This window comes from Salvia splendens, chromosome 17 (genome assembly GCF_004379255.2).
Source record: "Salvia splendens isolate huo1 chromosome 17, SspV2, whole genome shotgun sequence".
NCBI lineage: Eukaryota > Viridiplantae > Streptophyta > Magnoliopsida > Lamiales > Lamiaceae > Salvia > Salvia splendens.
This window is the reverse complement of record NC_056048.1, coordinates 19420022-19427075: the sequence shown is the minus strand read 5'-3', so window position 1 is coordinate 19427075 and position 7054 is coordinate 19420022.

Genomic DNA, 7054 nt, shown 5'->3' with positions numbered 1-7054 from the left:
AAGTCACACCGGAGCCGAACTCGATGAAAGTTCAGTTATACGAAGATGATCCATCCAGAACGGTCAAGATCGGTTTCGCGGGAACACCTCTACTCCGGGAAAAGACCATCCAGCTCCTCAAAGAGTACAAAGATGTCTTTGCGTGGTCTCCGTTGGACATGACTGGAGTGCCTTCCGAGGTAATTACACATCGGTTAAATATTGATCCTTCAGTCCGGCCCATAAAACAGAAGCAAAGACTCTTTGCGGCAGAAAGAAATCAAGTCATCCATGACGAAGTCCGCCAATTACTGAAAGCGGATGTATTATTTGAAGTAAAATATCCTTCTTGGGTGGCCAATCCTGTGATGATCAAGAAAAAAGAAGGAGGATGGCGGATGTGCATAGATTTTACAGATCTAAATAAGCACTGTCCTAAAGATTGCTACCCCCTTCCCAACATAGATAAAAAAGTAGAAGCTTTGATAGGCTTCGAAATTTTCTGTTTTCTTGATTTGTATAAAGGATACCACCAAGTTTTAATGGATGAGAATGATGCTTCAAAAACGGCTTTCATTACTGACTTCGGTATTTTTGCTTATAAAAAGATGCCATTTGGTTTAAAGAATGCCGGAGCCACATATCAAAGGATGGTAGATAAGCTATTTCGGCACCTGATCGGAAAAGAGGTTGAGGTATATGTTGACGACATAGTTGTTAAAAGCAGAAGCACTTCGGAGTACGAAAACAATCTCAAATCCACTCTCGACGTGCTCCGAAAAGCCAACCTCAAACTCAACCCCCAAAAATGTACCTTTTTGGTAGATTCGGGAAAATTTCTGGGTTGTTGGGTTTCAAAGGACGGACTCAAGGCAAATCCCTCAAAAGTTCAAGTTATTCAGAACATGGTAATGCCGAAGTCAATACATGATGTGCAAAGGCTAACTGGATGTCTAGCCGCACTGAATAGATTCCTTTCCCAAGCAGCCGAGAAGCAAATGCCGTTCTTCAATGTTTTGAAGAAGGCACCAAAGTTTGAGTGGGGAGCCGAACAGAAGAAGGCTTTTGACGAACTCAAAAGTTATTTAACCGAACTTCCTACTCTCTCTGCTCCAACAGATGCCGAAGTGATATTCTTATATTTAGCAGCATCAGATCAAACCATTAGCGCGGTGCTTGTACGAGAAGAAGGCCTAAAACAGCGTCCTATCTACTTTACAAGCCGAGCATTAAGAGGTCCCGAAACAAGGTATCAACCTCTGGAAAAAATTGCTCTGGCATTAGTAAATGCAGCAAGGAGACTGCGGCCATATTTCTATGCTCACAAAGTATGCGTTTTAACCGATCTTCCACTTCGGCAAGTTTTGACTAAGCCAGAAGCATCAGGCAGAATTGCCAAGTGGGCCATAGAGTTGGGAGAACATTCAATAGAATATCTACCTCGGAAAGCCATCAAGGGACAAGCCTTGGCAGATTTTCTTGTAGAGGCAAAGTTCGATCAGGCAATCCCTATTATTGCCGAACAGAAAAATCCTACCAATGATGAACTAACACAGCCCCAGAAACCCGAAGTAGAGCCGCCGGACTGTTGGATTGGATTCGTGGATGGAGCTTCGAATAAGACAGGAAGTGGAGCTGGTATTCTACTTATCGCTCCCGACGGACACGAAGTAACTTATTCACTTCGGTTCTTATTCCCAACCACTAATAACGAAGCCGAATACGAAGCCCTTCTTGCCGGACTTCAGTTAGCGCAACATCTACTTGTCAAATCTCTCAAAATTCATTGTGATTCACAAGTCATAGTGAATCACATGCTGGGTACAAGTGAAGCCCGTGGTGAAAGGATGAAAAAATACTTAGACAAAGCGCGAAGTATTAGCCGAAATTTCTCTTATTTTTGGATAATCCACATTCCCAGAGCGGGAAATAGCCGAGCAGATACTTTAAGTAAGTTGGCCTCATATCCGAGCTCAAAGGTGGAGGAATTACCGCACAGAAGCATTGATGAAGCTGAAGTACACTCAGTAACCAGTTCACCAAACTGGATGACGCCAATATTAAAGTATCTAGATCAAGGACAACTGCCCGGGGATAAGAGAGAAGCAAGGAAAATCACATGCCGAGCACTTCGGTATGAACTTCATGAAGGAGTCCTATATAGAAAGTCCTACCTTCAACCGTTATTGCGATGTGTAGGACCAGAAGAGACGGATTACATCCTTAGAGAAGTTCATGAAGGATCTTGCGGTAGCCACATCGGAGCTAGAGCATTAGCTAAAAAAGTTCTGAGATGGGGATATTATTGGCCAACTTTGGTACAAGAAGCAGTACAGCTAGTTAAGAAATGTACGAAATGCCAAATCCATGCAAATATCCCAAGGACGCCGCAGACTGATCTATGTGCTATGCAAAGCCCTTGGCCTTTTATGCAATGGGGCATAGACATAGTAGGACCACTACCACAAGCTCCCCGGCAAATGAAATTCTTGATCGTTGCCGTGGATTACTTCACAAAGTGGGTGGAGGCTGAACCATTAGCTACGATAACGAGCTCAAAGGCATTAGATTTTGTCTGGAAGAACATAGTTTGCCGATTTGGCATACCCCATATCCTCATTTCAGATAATGGGACTCAGTTTACTGACAAAACATTCAAGAATTGGTGCCAAGAGTTGAATATTCAACAGCGGTTCACTTCGGTCTCTCACCCACAAGCAAACGGACAAACGGAAGTAACAAACCGTACTTTGGTGAAAGGGTTAAAAGCTCGGTTAGAACAAGCCAAAGGACAATGGGTAGAAAATCATCCTCAAGTCCTATGGTCTTACCGAACTACACCAAAAACCTCCAACGGTGAAACTCCGTACAGTCTAGTGTACGGCACTGAAGCCGTAATTCCGGTTGAGATCGGCATACCCAGTCCCCGAACCCTTAATTTCTCAACAGAACTGAATGACGACGGACTGAGAGCCGAACTAGATCTTGCCGAAAAAAAGAAGAGAATTGGCCTTCATAAAAGAAGCCAAGTACAAGGAGCAAGTAACCCGGTATTATAACCAAAGGGTGAAAAAGCTGCAGTTTCAAGTGGGAGATCTCGTATTGAGAAACAATGAAGTAAGCCGAGCAGAAAAGCTGGGCAAACTTGAACCCACATGGGAAGGTCCGTATCGGGTGTCAGAAGTCCTGGGAAAAGGGTCTTATAAATTAACCCACATGTCAGGAGAACAAGTACCCCGAACATGGCATATTTCCAACCTCAAGAAGTTCTATTTGTAAGAGACAAGGTCCGGTCAGTCTTGTGTCTAGTTCGGTCCTAGGGTTATGTGCTTTCATATTTGTATTGTTCTTTATACTTGTCGTTTTTTAAAAGATTAAAATCTTTTTCGTCCTTTTTATTTGTCTCTCTATGTGCGTTTTGTCTCTCTATGTGCGTTTTGTCTCTTATAAATGTTACTGAGGTATATTGTTCTTTAAAGGCTGATCCCCTTTTTAGATCAATTATTAAAGACAATTGTGAGTCCAAGCTTCTAAGGAAGATACAAGACTCCACAATTCAGCTTAAGAAACAAGCAATTCGTCTGAAACGAACTGCAATAGGCCGAAAACCACTCCGGTTAACTAGGGAAAGTCCAATCCAAGCGATAAAACTCGCCAAATAAGGACACAAACTAAGTCCGGTCAAAGAAGAGTTTACTTCATAAGACCGAGGACGAGTACAGGGAAAGTCCAATCCAAGCGATAAAACTCGCCAAATAAGGACACAAACTAAGTCCGGTCAAAGAAGAGTTTACTTCATAAGACCAAGGACGAGTACACAAACTAAGTCCGGTCAAAGAAGAGTTTACTTCATAAGACCGAGGACGAGTACAATAAATGAAATAAAAAATCGCTGAACTGTAAATACGCAGTGATAGAAGCGAAATGAAAAAATTTCATTTACTAAGTCTTGTTGGGCATACAATTCCGCTGCCCTACGAGAATGCGTTACACCATTACAAAGGACTACTCTACTGTCTACGGTTGCTAAAGTTGAGCCACCTATCCAAAAAGTCCTCATGATGCTGAGTTCGGGCGTTCCGAGCAGTTGAAGAATCAGTAGGTGGACGAGATGCTCTGATCGACCTACCGCCTCTTCTCTGAGTCCGGGAAGTTCTAGCACCTCGGCGGCGAAGAGTCTCTTCACGAAGCATTCGCTGATCTTGCTCACTCATATTCACCACTCCTCTACGAACTTCAGGGCGTTCTTGTCTTGACGTTTCCGGTTGCTCCTGAGTCCGTTGCTGACTTGGAGTAGGTTCTTGTCTTGACGTTTCCGGTTGCTCCTGAGTCCGTTGCTGACTTGGAGTACGTTCTTGTCTTGACGTTTCCGGTTGCTCCTGAGTCCGGTGCTGATTTGGAGTAGAAGTTTGAGTAAGTGGATCCGAGGTTTGAGTTGGAGCGTGAGCGTCTGTTAGCGGGAAACGGCTAAGGAATCTCTCGATCGCGGGACGCCGGGAAAGAATGATGTCGTACCGAGAAGCCAAGCGCCGTAATGATTTCACAACTTGTTGGCAAGCCGAGCTCTCCAGCGCATTGTTCTTCCGGAGTACATGAAGCTTCTCCCACAGTTCATCAACCTGATTCTGAACTTCGGATATAGTCATTCCCCCGCGCCCGCTGATGAAGTCTTCATATGCAGTCCTCTCAGCGATGACAGTATTCAGCTCGGCCTCTAGATCTCTCCTTATGGACTCTAAGTCCTTATTGTTGGACTCCAGCTCCACTAAACGAGCCAAGAGTTCATCATACTTCATCTGGTCATCTATAGCTTTTTTCTCAGCTTCATTTAAAGCCGAAGAGTATAGCCGCTTCCAGTGAAGTACCTCCAGCTCCTTAGAGTAAAGAATACGAAGCAGCTATGTCAGTTCGGCATTTCAGTTTACCGAGCAGGCAGTAAACCACAATAGGAGTAAAAGAGATTAAGAAAAGCTATAAGGAAGACACGAGTGTAGAAAGGAGAATTTTTTCATTCAAAGAAAAAATTTACACAAGGAGGGCTTCAAGGCCATTTTACAAATAGAAAGAAAGAAACTAAACTAAGAGAAGGGAGACGAAATCATACTTCGCCAGTTTCATCTCCGGCTTCTCTGTGGGTTTCAGCTCCTTTCTCCTTGTCTACCTCGGTCTCAGCCTCGGCCTCCCTACTCCCTCCCTCCTGCTCGGCGCCCCCATCGCCGGTCTGCTGATCCTCCTGCTCGGTCTCCCGGCCGGCCTCATTTTCCTGCTCACCCTCTTTGAAAATTGAAGCGGGTGAAACAGGCCCCAAGGAGGCAAAGATGGCCTCCATGTTCTCGTCACGGTCAGCACGGCAATTACGGACTCGTTCAGCAGAAAGCAGGACCGATGAAGATGCAAGCTCCTCAAGGAGCGGCAGACTCTGGAGGCGCGCTGCAATCTCTCGGCCATACAGCGGCAAAACGACTCCGGGTTCCTGCTCAGCGTTATCGGTCATCAATTTCAGCAGATCGCCGATAAGGGCCGAAAATTGATTGCTCAAAAAGAGTTTCTCCGTGTAAACACGGAGAGCCTCCCCCTGAGCAACCACGGAAGCAGCCTCCCTCTGTTTCGACTGCTCTCTCTGGATGATGAGCTGGTTTTTGGCACGCTGGGCTTCATCCTGAGCCGAGATCCTAGCGGCCCTTGCCTCCTCAAAGTCTGCCCGAGCCTGTTCGGCCTGGTGACGAGCAGCATTCAAATTCCTCTGCATCTCATCATAATCGCTGGACGCTTTAGAGAGTTCAACTGTGACGAGCTTGCAGAGCATATTGTTCCTCTGAAAATGGAAAAAGGAAAAAAGTCAACAGAGGGGCCACAAAAAATATAGGAAAGAAGCAAAACCAGAAAATCAAGAAGGAAATTCACCTCCACAAAGTCCTTTGGCCATAAAAAGGGCTCAGAGATATGTTCCGAAGTGGCCGCAACCGCTCCGGATCCACAACCCCCCAGGACAATGTCTCTCTGTGGCGCTTTTGGGGGTTTCTGAGTCTTCGCCTTCCCCTTTGCCGAAGTCGATTCCGGCTTTTTTGGATCCGAAGACTGACTCGAAGAGGTCTTCTGCCTCTTCGGATTCTCCTCGGCATCAGACGCCGAGCTGGTGGCTCTCTGTTTCTCCGGCTCCTTGGATTCGGAGGATTTGCGACCTAGCCTGCTTAGCATGTTCACTGCCAAAAAGCGAGAAAACAAAGTTAGTTTTCGCCGCTAAAGCAGTAAAGCATAAAAAAGAAATCCTCACCCTCAGTCTCTTCGTCCGAAGACGAGGAATCGAACACGAAGTCACCCTTGACGAGCTCAGATTCCGAATACTGTTTCCTAATCATGGGAATCTTATTGAGCTCGCCCTCGAGCTCGTCCAACGGTTCTACCCGAGGATGAGGAATTACGGACTTCGGCCCTCTCCAGGAAAAGTCCGGAGCCGCTGTCCTATTGTAAAAAAAGAAACGATTTTGCCACTTCGGCCATTTGGTTTTACAGAATGCTCTGAAGGGCTGTAAAGGGATCAAGTAAAACCAGGATCCCTTTCTCTTAAACTGAAAGAAATTAAGGATTGCCCTCAGAGACAGATCCTTTTCTAGTCTACGCAGCTCGGCAGCAAAGGCCGATAAGTGCCTCCAAGAATTTGGAGTCACCTGACCTAAAGGAAGTTGAAAAAAATCAAGAAGCTCTACAAATGCAGGGGGAAGAGGGAAACGAAGCCCGCATTCTAAGCAGGCTTCGTAAACGGTGGCATAACCCTCCGGCGGCGAGTTAGCCCTATGAATGTCGTCGGGAATCACCACTAACCCCCCAGGAAGAAAATATTTTCCGTGTAAGGATATCACAGTATCCTTACTCAAAATGCTGTGGAAATATTCTACCGTCTTCTCCCCGGACCTTTTCCGGCCAGAAGACCCCTTACCCCCCTTCCTACCACTACCTGATTCAGAAACAGATTCAGAAGAAGAAGACATGATTCTTACTCTTTGATGGTCGAAAGTCTCTGAAGAAATTCTTGAAGAAGCGGAAGAAAATTTTACGAAAAAGAGAGAGAATACAG